The following is a 13,938-nucleotide window of genomic DNA, read 5'->3' on the forward strand; positions in this document are numbered from 1 at the left end:
CTGGCCTCAGACACTTCCCAGCTGTGTGACCCTGGGCAAGTCACTTGACCCCCATTGCCCACCCTTACCACTCTTCCACCTATAAGTCAATACACAGAAGTTAAGGGTTTAAAAAAAAAAAAGTTTAGCTTAAATTTGACTCCATATTGCTTTTAGGGAACTCATAAAAACAAACAGCCCTGCTCTCTCACATGAACACACCCTTTCAAGTACCATAAGGCAGCTGTCTTGTCTCTCTGAATATTTTCCATACTAAACAGCCTCGATTTTTTTAAGTGTTATTAATCCAATTCTTTCATTGACTGTCTTGGGCATATTCTGACATATCTTTCCAAAAATGTGAAACCAGAACAGCACACAGTACTACAGATGTTTGACTGGAGATGTTTTGCTTTCAGTCATCTGAACACTACTACCGTTACTGTAGCCTAAAATTACATTAGCTATTTTAGTGATGACTTCTCCCTTTTGCTCATAGCAAAGTTATGACTAATTTCAACCCAGATTGTTGGTTTTATTCAAAACATTATTTGCTAAAATGATAAATTTTTCCTGTACTTTATTCAGGTTTTTAAGAAAACCTAGACACATTTTACATATATCTCTTAAATTTTGTCTTGGTTTTGGGACAGTATTCTGTTCTGAAGTTAATTTGTATTTTCACTCCCACCTCCAAAAATTAACTTTCTTAGTGTAGGAAATTGGAAATGTTGTCTAGATATATTTCTAAAAAATAAATAATAGATCATACCTACCCTAGGATCTTCTAGTTGCCTGCAGATCACCCTCAGTTGTGTTCATATTCTGCAGCAGCTCATCAGTGTTCCTTTGCTTCAGAAAATTTTCATCATACTAGGAATTTCTAGGGTTTGAATATTGGTCATTGTGTGACTTGCAGCCTGTAAAGAATTACAATTCCTTTGGTTCTGGGTGGTCTGCTGACTAACCACAAGTTTTAAATTAACCCACCATCTATTTTGAAATAATAAATGTTGCCTATCCTATCTTTTAATTTTCTATTTGCAGATGTAATGTTCTATCTTAATATGCCACTGGGTATGTACTTAAAATTCATTTTCATTCCAATGGATAGTTTAATTATGTGGAGGAAGACAAGTTCTTTAAGTTAATCATTTTCCTTCACATGAACAGAATAGCATTGTAAAACCACTGACTTCTTTTGGTCATTGAACTGTGCAATATTCATTTTTCATTCACTGTGATTTTTATATTAACTGAAAATGAGTTTGAATTGAGGGTCAGGGCAGGGGGAATTGAGAATTAGATGTTCATATGTAATTATGTAAATAAATTGAAATTTCATTCATTTTGCACCTTGTTGGCACTTCTCATTGATTTTGAAAAGTTGGTTGGAGTCTCTGTAAGTGGGAATTGCAGGGAGAGAAATTGTGGCTCCAAATTTGAAGTGACAATACCCTATAATTTGATGAGCCTTTTTTAAAAATTAAAGTTTTATTGATATATTTTGTTTTTAGAGTACTGTTATTTTCTCAGAATATATCTTCCTCTCTGTTATGTAGAGATGGCAGCATGGAATCCCTGCAAAATACAGGGACAGCTTCACCCAGAATTCCAGGGGACCCCCCCCCCCGGAGAACTTTGGGTGAGGAGGCAGTTGAGAAGGGTTGGGACAGTAGCTTTGTGGGGGTTGAGGTGAGCAGATGACTGCTTACGGCTCCTGACTTGGGGGGTTCACCTGAGTGGCCATTGTGGCATAAGCCATTGTGGTTTCTACTCAGGGGTTAGCCGGCTTTGTAGGGTTAATCCTTATCAATATCAATATAACAATTATTTAGTGGTTTAGTGATTAGATATATTCACTATTAGCAAGAGAGCCAGTTTAGTTAAGTGCCCTTCACCCCCTCCTGTGGTGGGGAAGGGCAGCTTCAACCTAACAGATCAGGGTCACCTTTTTTCCTTATTTAAACCCTAATTACTTCCCCCTCTAGCTTTTCCTTTTACTTCTTAATATAAGTTTTACCTTCAATATCTGTGCCTGGGGATTATTTGGGAATACTCACTGCTCAAGTCTGGTCATTTAGCTTGAATCCTGTCAGCTGCCAGGTTTAAGAAGATCATCTATCTCAGTCCTTCAACATTTAGATAACTAGCTTCTACTTACTCCTCTATCAGACCTGTGAGGAATATAAGTTAAAGAAAAGGGGGACATCATTGGAGTTCAGTTTCAACAGAAACTTACCAGAAGTACCTCAGTCAGTCTCCATTTTTCCAACTGAAACCTCAACTGCTTGGGGGGAGGGTTTTGAGAGTCAAGAGTGTCTTACCCCCTCCTTTCTCACTAAAGCCTATCAGTCAGTGTCTGTGAGAAGAAGTGACTTGAAGGTTACTGGCCCTGGCATAATCATCAGCTTCCCCAAAATATCTGTTATTTATCAACATAACATCTCTCAGAGAGCCATCCTTTATAACAAAAAGTATCAAAGAAAAAAAAAAGTCAACTTGCTGAGTGGTTTTTTTCTTGATGACAAAATTTTTCAGTTGTTGTATAGCTTCTAATTCATCTTAGCCATATCAAAGCTTAAAAGTTTGTGTTTAATACCTGACACGAAATAGGAGCTTTCTGATATATGCACCAAGAAATAATGAAAGTAGCCCTAGAATTATAATAATTGATGTAAGTTAGTAGGGAAGTGAGGGAATAATTTTAAAAAGTGTGAATTGTCTCAAAAAATATGGAAAAGTAGCTTTTCCCTAGGGAAACTAATTTTTGTGGATCAGGGCAGCTAGGTGGCATACTGGATAGAGCACCAAGCCTGAAGCTGGGAGTACCTGGATTTAAATTTGACCCAGACACTCCTAGCTGGGTGACCCTAGGCAAGTCACTCAACTCCCACTGCCTCGCCCTGAAATGCTCTTCTGACTTAGAACTGATCCTAAGACAGATGGTAGGAGTTATTTAAAAAAAATTTTGGGTCATAGAACACTGGAGAGACCCATCTACATCTTTTGTCTACTCATTTTCTGACTCATTTTTCCTTTGTCTTGTTCACTGAGGGTGTGTCCCAAGGTATCCCTTCCATTTCAGATTGAAAGTATGCCTCTGCCTGTGGTTGTTTGGGACAGACAAGACACTACTTCACCAGGTCATAATCCTAGAAGAGGTCACAGGCTTCAGTTTCTCTTCCACGTCCAGCTTGTGGGGAGGTAGAGGCTGCCACTAGGGGGCGGGGTTACCTTCCACGTATGACATCCATGATGCTGAGGATGCTGTGAACTAATCCCTGAGTGGATGGGCTCAGCAACAACTCCTCTTGTCATCATTCTTTTACTGTACTTAAAATTACTTCATTGCCTGCCCCTCCTCCTGCTTTTTTCTACAACTCCCCACATGTGAGCCTCTACATCATACTCTTCTACATCATACTCTTCTTCCCCAATATTCTCTCTCCTATTTTTTTCCTGTGTTTAGTACACCCCATTCCTCGTGCCGGAAACATCCATCCCTCCCTGTTCCACTGCTGCCAAGTTGTGCCCACCCTCCTTTCTTTGGTCCTCCCCTTTCCCCCAATCTTCCTTTAAATAATAGACCCATTTCTCTCCTACAGCAATCTCAAGAGGCATATAGACTTCATCCTCCAGGCCTCTTGGAATTCCCCAGGCTGGACCATTAATTTGGTATCCCTGGAACCCAAGCAAATGAGTCGCTGTCACGTTATCATGCAATGTTGAAGCTCCCCTAAGTGCCAAGAAAGGGAATTAAGGCATCTGGGTTGCCTGAGGTTGGGAAGGAGTTGCTAATTTACTTGGATTGCATTAGCTGTCCCCGAGGACAGACAGACTCCTGGGTGATTCCTTACCAGGACCTGTACATCGTTTCCCCTTTGTCCTTATAGAGTCAAAGTCTTAAGAATGGAAAGAAACCTGAGGGATCATCAAATTTCTGCTGAAGATGAGACCATGTAGTTCTCTAGTGTGGCCCTGACCATGGCAGAATACAGCTCCCTCAGGCTGGTTGCTATATGTCAATAAATACTACCTAAATCATAGCCTTTTGGGGGCTGTATCCCCTTCTTGACTCTGAGCTTACAGCCCACTCAGATTGCTGTGTGTTTTTCCTTTAAACCCTTACCTTCCATCTTAGAATCAATACTGTGTATAGGCTCCAAGGCAGAAGAGTGATAAAGGCTAGGCCTTTGGGGGTTAAGTGACTTGCCCAGGGTCACACAGCTGGGAAGTATCTGAGGTCAGATTTGAACCCAGGACCTCCTGTCTCCAAGCCTGACTCAATCCACTGAACTACCCAGTTGCCCCCAAGATCTCTGTTTTTCATATGAACTGTCTAGCTGTTTACATCCTATACTTATTATAATTAAGATTTTAAACTTAAGGCCTGGACACTGACTTTTTATTAGATTTGGATAAACCTTAAACATATTTTTGGATTCTGATTTTACCACGTGTCTCTTACAGCTTTGTGTCATCCAATAATTCGATAAGCATGTCACCATTTCCCCTCATTAACATCAGCTGTAAAAGGAAGAATTTTAGACAAATCATTTAATCATCTAGTCAGTACTATCTTCCTTGGGTTACATACAGTTTGTATCCTTTGCATGTGGAAGAGAGTGTCCTGGTTGTGTTACAATCACTGGTTGAAGCACATTTTAAAATTTGAAAAGGGATAGGTGAAAAGGGATTAAATCTTGTGATGTTATCACTGTTCCTTTATCCAAGTTATTGATGAAATATTGAACAGCCCAGAACCAGTGACAGAGCTTTCACCGGAAATACCTCCTTCTAAGTTGCTCTATTCTATTTTGATAATGTTGTTTAATCAGCTTTGAATCCATTTAATTGCACCATCATTTGACTCGTGTTCATTTTGGTGTTTAAGGTTACTGGGAGGGCTTTTTCTTTCTCTCTTACTTTTTGGGCATACTCTGGGCTTAAGTCTATTGTCACAAATGAGAATTTTTTGCTCATAGCTAGATCAGTAGACGCCCTATGTGGATTATATTGGATGGAAGAAAGGCAGAAAACAATTCCATTCTTGATCTGGCACTACTACTATTCCAGAAACCATCTTGGCACAAAATATTGGAGTTGGTGGGGAGGGTCCCAGTCCTTTCTCCTTGTCTCCAAAGACTAAGGCTACCCCAGAAATGTTAAGGCTCCTCTAGATCAACCCTCTTCCATTTTTCTCTACAGACTGACACCCCCTTTCTAAAACAGTTTTAGAAACACGATTTGCCCTTGGCAAAGTGGGCAGCTCCTATGTGGTCTGATATGGGAGGAGTCCCAGACAATGAGTGCTATTTGACCCCAAAACTTGTCCTGGTACCTGAAACTCCACCATTAGAAGAGGCCTTCCTTTGTTGTTGTTGTTTTAAATTGACTTTCAATTTTGTTTCATTTGGGTCTTATAACAACCCATAGATATTTTTTGTTCCCATCTTGCAAGAAACTGAAGATTGGAGCCCCGGTCTCCTAACTCCTTAATCCCAGTATAGAATTGTGAGTTGTTACAGAACAAATGTGCTTGGGAGACTGACATTTAGCTGTCAACTAGGACCTTTAGCCACAGTTATTTCACAGCCCTTTGTCCTGGGAGGATGACCTGGCGCCATGGATACTGACAGGCATAAGCAGGACTTCGTTATGGTTGGTAACAGAATTCCAATGAATAAACTGACCATTCTTAATAACTTGCAGTTACAAGCGGCCCAGCAATAGATTTTAGAGTACAGTTGGAGAGAAAAAGAAATCACAGCCTTGTTTTCACTAAGCTCTATCTGAAAGTTAGCATTTTCTTTCCTTACAAATATAAGCAAAAAAACTATGACGGTCTGAGGCTTCCAAAGCACTGTCATAAAAGAGAGTAAGAATTCCTGCTTTAGGCCAAGGACACCAGAAAAGTGAGCCTCATGAAGTAGAAATGGATTCTTTTTTTTTTTTTTCCAACCCTTACCTTCCGTCTTGGAGTCAATACTGTGTATTGGCTCCAAGGCAGAAGAGTGGTAAGGGTAGGCAATGGGGCGTCAAGTGACTTGCCCAGGGTCACACAGCTGAGAAGTGGCTGAGGTCAGATTTGAACTGAGGACCTCCTGTCTCTAGGCCTGACTCTCATTCCACTGAGCTACCTAGCTGCCCCCTAGAAATGGATTCTTGATACACACAACGGTCCTTTCTCTTCTCTTAGAGTGTCTAATGTTTCTCTGCTTGGCCTCTCACTTTTCCCCATCAAAATTAATTGTCCTTTCCCCAATTCCCTGAGGCTCCTGTTCTCTGGGTCAAGCCTTCTGTGAATCCTGCTAAAAGTGTCAAAGTGTTGTGCCTTCCCAGAAACAAGCACATTTGATCAGAGTTCTTAACCTTTCAAAGTGACTAATGGTGGGAGCAACTCATGGATTTTTAGGCCCTGCCACAGGCCAGTATGTGTAAAGGAGGGAGAAGAAATGACTCGAGGCCATGGCGCTTCCTGTGACTTGGCTGGTACTTTGATCAGCACCCATCCCCTGCCCTGTGCCAGCTGGCAAAGTCAAGCTGTCGTACCGGGAAGCAGAAAAGCTGAGAATGGGTTTCTTTCACTCTTTCCACCCCTGATCAGTATCACAGTATTTTTTTCTGGAAGTTCCTGGGTATATCATAAAGGACATAATCATAGATGATTCATCCATGCCAACACAGAACATATTTGATTGACTTTTAATCTAATTATTGCCAAGCCTGTGCTCCTTTAAAAATCCTAAAAGAGGCATTCTGAAGCACCAGAAAAATTGAGCAATCAGCCTGAGACCACATAGCATTGTGGATTTGATGGAGACTGACTTGAAGTCTTGTCTTCTCTCAACTAGTCCACTAGGATCCGATGTGAAGAAGATCCAGTAATCCCCATCTTTCCATTTTATTTTTTCAAGTGGGTACAAGAAAGATAAAGCTAACAGAACAGAATTATGGGGAAGGTGGCTTTAAGAATTCCATGACCTTGGGGGCAGCTTATTGGCTTACTGGAAGAGAGCTCTGGATTCAAATTTGACCCAGATACTTCTAGCTGTGTGACCCTGGGCAAGTCACATAATCCCAGTTGCTTAGCTATTATTGCTCTTCTGCCTTGGAGCCAATATATAATATTGATTCTAAGATGGAAGGTAAGGTAAGGGTTTAAAAAAAAAGAATTCCATGACCTCTCATAATTAATTTTCATTTCCCCTCACAATTAGCTAATTATCCCCAGACTTCTGAAGTATTTGAGGACCTAAAGTTTATCTCTTGGGCTCACTGAATTTTCTTTGTTGCAAATGAACATGAGATTCTCCTATAAGGATTCATTTCTCAGAAAGGGTTGGTAAGATCACCAATTTTAAACATTTGAGAAATAGTCCCAAAGAGTAGCATTTTTATCAACATACGGAAGTACCACTTACTGGGAGCTACATGGGACAATGGATGGGACGTTGGACCTGTAGGAAGGAAGACCTGAATTCAAATCCTACCTTTGAGATTTACTGGTGGTATTACCCTGGGTAAGTCATTTTTTTTTTTTCCTGGGCAAGTGTGGTACAGAGAGGGGGGGAATAACAGTTTTGCAGGCTTTGCAGAGTTCTTCTGTCAGTTAAGGAGAGTTTAGAATCATGGGAAAGTCAGTTGGTCCTGGGAACTCGTGCAGGGAACCAGGGTCCAGCTGAGCTCCTTCTGTAGATTGAAACCTGGCCTATTATTTGCAGTTTCTTTTGAGATTTGTTAATTTAGCTAAATCCTTTGAAATCCCCCTACCCTACCTTATTCCTACCTTCATTTCCCCTACCTGAATGTCTGAGAAGAGTGAAAGGAGAGTGGATCTGAGAGTTAGTTCAAATCTGTGATAGTTTAGTCATACCCTTGCAACAATTTATCTATTGAGTCTTTGTATTCCTAACCCCATTGATTACAAACCACCTTGAGAGCTGAGTTAAGGCAGGTCCTCTTGTGAAACAGCAAATCCAATCACATTCCTAATGCCATGATTTCTGAGTTAGAACAGACTGTAGGTGTTGGATAATCCAGTCATTTCAGTTTACAGACCAGGAAACTGAGGTCCAAAGAGGTGAGGTAACTTGTTCAAGACCACGCAACCAGGTGAGGAGGCATAAAGAGGAAGATTTCAGGGCTCTTGGATCTGAATTCAATGTTTTCTCTCTTACATTTGGTTCTTCCGTTCTTAGAGTCTGGATGGAAACCTTAAATGTGCAGTTTCTTTTTTGGCTAAGAATTTATTTTAAAAATTGAATTTAACATCAAACAAAAGGAACATTTCATTTCTGCATGCAAAGTAAAACAGAAAAGGAGGACTGTGCAAGAAACCAAGAATCTCTGTCACATTGCCTTTTCCTTTTAAACATGTAATAAATTCAACAATTAAGTTTCAAAGCTCTTATTTCTTTGTGATTGACTGTTTTCTTCTCTGTCCTCTCACTTTTAAAAAATAATGTTTCAATAACTATTTTCTTGTCTTTTTTGGAGGGAGCAACCTTCTCCCTATTAACACTGACTCCCCCCAACAATTAAAATGAAAAGAAAAACAAAACCCTTGTAATAAATATGTAGGGTCAAACAAAACAAGTTCGTTCATTGGCTGTGACCAAAAATAGTGATAAACCTCATTCTGCACCTTAAGTCCATGAGCTATCAGGAGGCACGTAGAATGTTTTTATCATCTGTCTTCTGTTATGGTCTTTGGTTAGAAAGACTAAATTTGCAAACTATTTTTCTTTGTTTGACATTGAAACCAACTTTCGATGTGGTAGTTAATATAAATTAACTACTACAATAAGGATACCACGGGAGCCCAGAAAACACTTTAGTAAAAAAAAAAATTTTTGATTTATTAAGCAATTAACTACCAATTTATCCTATATCTTGTATGTACATAATTGTTTAAGTACATTGTTGAATATTCTTCATGTACCCAAATAGGAGCCATGTTAATTTTAAGTGTTAACTCCTGCTTCATCTTATACTAGAACATTTGATGTACTTAACAATGATTGAAAATGTGCTTCTCACCCAAACCATCAGTAGCTATTCAGAGATTTCATTTCTCCATATAGAATTCCAAGCCATCCCAATTCATCATTCCTCATAATTTAGAGCTGTGTCTTCTGTCTCAAACACACATATTTGGGAATTTGTGGATTAATGAATGATGAACTTGTAAGAGGAGTTCACAATGAAATGCTTCAAAGAGTATTTTCTTAATTTAGCCAAACTTGAATTTTATAATGGTTCAAGATAAGTTCCCAGCAATTATTAAGACTATATCATGATATGGCAAAATGTTGAAAAAAAATTCTTCTATGAATCCTTTCTATTGTAAGCAGAAACTTCTTTTTTAAATTGTAAAATGATTCAATAATCATTTATTGATTCACTAGGAAGACACTGTTATTATATATATTAATTATGATAGATTTTAGTTAGCTGAACTTGTAATTAACTTCTTTTGAAGTAGCATTGGCCATAAGCTGTTTTTCTTTACAATGTGATTGTTATATAAATTGTTCTCCATGTTCTACTTACTTCACTCTACCAGTTCATTCAATTCTTCCCAGAGTTTTCTGAAATCCTTTCATTACTTCTCAAAGGCTATAGTATCATTTTACATTCATATTCCATAATTTATTTAGCCCTTCCCCAATTGAGAGATAATCCTTTTGTTTCTAAGACTTTGACACTCTAAAAAGAACTGCTAAAAAGATTTTACTATCTTTAGATTTTCCAACACTTTTTCTTAATCTCTTTGGGGAACAGGCCTGATGGATCAAAAGATAGACACAGTGTAGTAACTTTTGGATACAATTCCAAATTGTTTTTTAGAATGTTTGGACCTATTCATAATTCCAATTATGTTAAAGTTTTCCTTTTCCTATAGAACCTCCAACATTTGTCATTTTTCTTCCTTGCCAGCTTTGTAAATCTGATGAGCATGAGGTTGGCTTCAGAGTTGCTTTAATTGCATTTCTCTAATTGGAGTTGTTGATGGCCTAGATTTCTTCCTTTGAAAATTGCCTATTCCAGGGTAGGTAGGTCACTCAGTGGATTGAAAAGCAGGCCTAGGGAAGGGAGGTCCTGGGTTCAAATCTGGTATCAGACATTTCCTAGTTGTGTGACCCTGGGAAAGTCACTTAACCCCCCATTGCCTAGTCCTTACTGCTCTTCTGCCTTGGAACCAATACCAAGTATTGATTCTAAGATGGAAGGTAAGGGTTTAAAAAAAAAAGAAAATTGCCTCTTCATACCTTTTGACCATTTACTAATTAGAGAATGACTCTCGGTTTTATAATTTTGAATTAGTTCTTAATCTATTATGGAAATAAGACTTTTATCAAAGAAACTTGCAAAGATTGTTTTTCTTCATTTACCAACCAGCTTCTCTTCCAATTTTAGCTACATTAGTTTTATTTGCACAAAAACTTTTACTTTTATACAATTATTCTTTTTCCAGGGGCTGACAGTCTGTAACCTGAGGGTCAAATCTGACTTTCTGTTTGTTTTTGTCTGAGCTAAGAATGATTTTTACATTTTTAAAATAATATAAAGAGTCAAAGTTGGCTAACCCTAGTCTATTTTATCTCTTCTTATCTTCTTTATCCCTTGTTTGGACATGTGTAATTAGAATTTTGTACCCCAGGACTGTTTCCCAGAATCTCCTTTTCATCCTTATGTTGCATCCTTATGTTTTGAAGATGAAGTGTCTGTAACCCTGCCCTCTTGGCTCTTCTCCCAATTTCATGGTCCGGTAAACTTGTCTTTACTCAGGCTATACTTTTCTTCTACTTCAAGTTATTATTAATAAATCTTATAAAATATAATACTTGGAGTAATTATTGGATATTAACTTTAATCTTACATTTCTGACAACCAGCAAAGTTGGAAAAAGAATTCTCAATTTTTTACTCAGATAGTCTTTTGAGTAAAGATAGAGGAGTTTTTCTGGTACTGGGGACCTGCCCACCATGAGAGTGGGGATTGGTGTCTCTGCCCACCCTGCACTCTCACTGTTAGCTGCTTCTGGCTGCTTCCCTGCCTCCCATAGCTGTTTCCAAGTCTCCATGGAGGAGGTAACGTATACATTTCCCCTAGCTGAGGGCTGGTACTTCCCCCCTGCCTCTAGTCATGGCTATACCTCCCAACCCCACTTGGGTCTAAAAAGCATGGTAGCTGCTTGAACTTCCAGCTTGCAGCTGAGGCAGCCCATAGGCCAATGAGCAGCACTTTCCATGCTGACCAACCCCACCTCCCTTCTAGCTTCCAAGCTGATTTTTAAGCTCACCCTGGGCTCCTGTCTGAGAGGGTGAAAAAAATGTAGTTGGGGTTTTAGGGCCACCCCTAGGTTTCCCAAAGCTTTCCCCTAGAATGGTGTCTGTAGGACCCTTATCAGTGGAACATTCTTTCCTTCTAATGCTTAGCTCCCTTATAAATTTGCCAGGGAGTGATCTTTTATGCAAGCTTGGAGCCACAATAACTTGCTTTGAAGATGGCTCTATGTCACTAAAATTGCCTAAGGAATCCTTAAATTTGCTCCCTGTACTTCTTTCCAACAGTCAGGAGATGAAGGAGCCTCCCACTTTTTAAATCCCAGCTGATATACCTGAGTATCTCTGGGCCACATCATCTTCTGAAGTTGGCCTACTTAAATGAGTTGTTCCTATTCAAATTAGGAAAAAAGCTGGCCAATCTCCTCCTATTCCTCAGGATCCTCTACCAAAAGAGGCAATTGAGGGAATTACCCCAGTGATCGATTCATGAATTGAGCAAGGAATAATAATTCCATGCAAATCTGAATATAATACAGCCATCCAACCTATAAAAATCCAAAATTAGGCCCTGATGGGAAAACTTCTATAGATTTGTACAAGATTTAAGGGCTGTAAATAATTATGTCATAAAGAGACATCCTGTGGTTCCAAACCCAAACACAATTATCTCCTCTATTACTAGCACAGTCACATACTTTACTGTAGTATACTTGTGCTCAGCATTTTTCTCAATACCAATTCATTAGAATTCCAGGAATATATTTGCTTTTACCTGGAAAGGTTCCTAGGGGACCTATTGTTGGCTGCCACAAGGGTTTGTGGGCAGTCCTACATTTTTTTTTCACAAATTTTGAGTCAAGATACAGATAATAGTAAATTTAAGAATAGCTGCTTAATTCAGTATGTGGATGATTTACTATTTGCCTCACCAAATGCCACAGTATGCCAAGAAGATAACAAGCATCTCCTTTTAGAGTTGCATAAGAGAGGCCACAAGGTCTAAAAGGCAAAAGTTCAATGGTGTCTCCCCAAAGTGAAATATTTAGGGTTTATTTTAACTGCTGGTGCCCACTCCATTTCCCCTAAGCACATTGAAGATATTAAAAAATTGAGCACACCCTCCACTAAGAAACAGTTGAGGGCAATTCTTGGAGCAATAGGATTTTGTAGACCAGGGGTCAGCAACCTTTTTGGCCGTGAGAGCCATAAATGCATGCAGAAGGAGGAGGATGGAGGTGAAAGGTGCTGGAATATGGGGCGAGGGCTGAAGGCCCCCCTGAGGCACATCCTGGGGCTCTGCCCAGACTGGAAGGTTGGGAGGTGGAGCCAGATATGGCTCGAGAGCCATATGTTGCCGACCCCTGTTGTAGACAATGGATCTCCTGCTATGGGGAAATCACTAAGATCCTTATAGCACTGACAAAAACTTCAGTCCCTGAACCTTTTAAATTAGAGGCAGAACATCTTTCAGTTCTTTCTAAATGAAAACAGGCTATCCTGTCTGTCCCTATTCTAGTCATCCCAGCTTACCACAAGCCATTTACTTTGCATGTACACAAACAGAGAGGAGTAGCTTCAGGTGTTCTAACTCAAACTCTGAGACTGCTCAGCTCCCAGTTGCTTATTATTCAGGCCATCTGGACCCAGTAGCTTCAGGAGCACCACCATGTCTTAGAGGCATAGCTGCTACAGCCTTGCTAGAAACAAAATCTACTGACTTAGTATTGGGATGTCCTTTAACCATAATATGGCCACATGAAGTTGAAGCATTATTGCTAAGACATAGAACACAGGAATTTTCTAATTAGAAACTTGCAAAGTACAAGGTAACCTTGTTAGGTAATGAAAATATTACTTTGAAATGCTGTACAGTTCTAAATCCTGCCACCTTGCTTCCTGATTTACCAGTTTCAGTAAAACCTTTGCACAGTTGTGAATCTTTAGTGTCCATGGGTGAAAAACCTCAAGATAATCTTTTGGACACTCCTTTAGACAATCCAGATCTTATTCACTAATAGTTCTTTCATGAGGGATGACATATGGAGCTGCTATAATCACAGAATTTGCCACTCTGTGGTCAGCTTCACTGCCCTCAAATATAAGTGATCAAAGTACAGAACTGATAGCTCTGAAGCATGCCTGTATAATTGCCAAAGGTAAGAAGGCAACAATTTACATAGACTATAGATATGCATTTGGAAAATGTCATGCAGTGGGTATGCTATGGCTCTGTAATGCAAGGTGGCTAACAGAAACTTTTTGCTTCTGTAATTTCTAATGGTCACAAAAAGTCAGTTAAACATCTTAGAATCTTCAGAAAGTCAGTTAGGACTTGAAGCTATAAATAGAGGTGAAGTTCCAACTAACAGGGCTTTTGCCTTCTGGCTTTTGCTGTGGCTGGAGGCTTTTGCTTTGGTTTAGCCTGTTAGCTGTGGCCTTTTGGCTTTGCTTTGCTTTGGCCTTGGCCTGTGCTTATTTGTCTTGGGGAAATTTAAACCTATCTCATTTCTCTGGACCTCTCCCTGATCTCTCCATGTACATTCCCTTCCCTTCCCCTGAATTTCCTTTGGGCCCTGGGTGGAAGGGAGGGCTTGATGATTGAACATTGTGGGTTTTAGTTTCTATAGACAAGTAGAGTATCCTCTAATAAGTTACCCCTAGT

Source organism: Gracilinanus agilis, chromosome 1, assembly GCF_016433145.1.
Source record: "Gracilinanus agilis isolate LMUSP501 chromosome 1, AgileGrace, whole genome shotgun sequence".
Classification (NCBI taxonomy): domain Eukaryota; kingdom Metazoa; phylum Chordata; class Mammalia; order Didelphimorphia; family Didelphidae; genus Gracilinanus; species Gracilinanus agilis.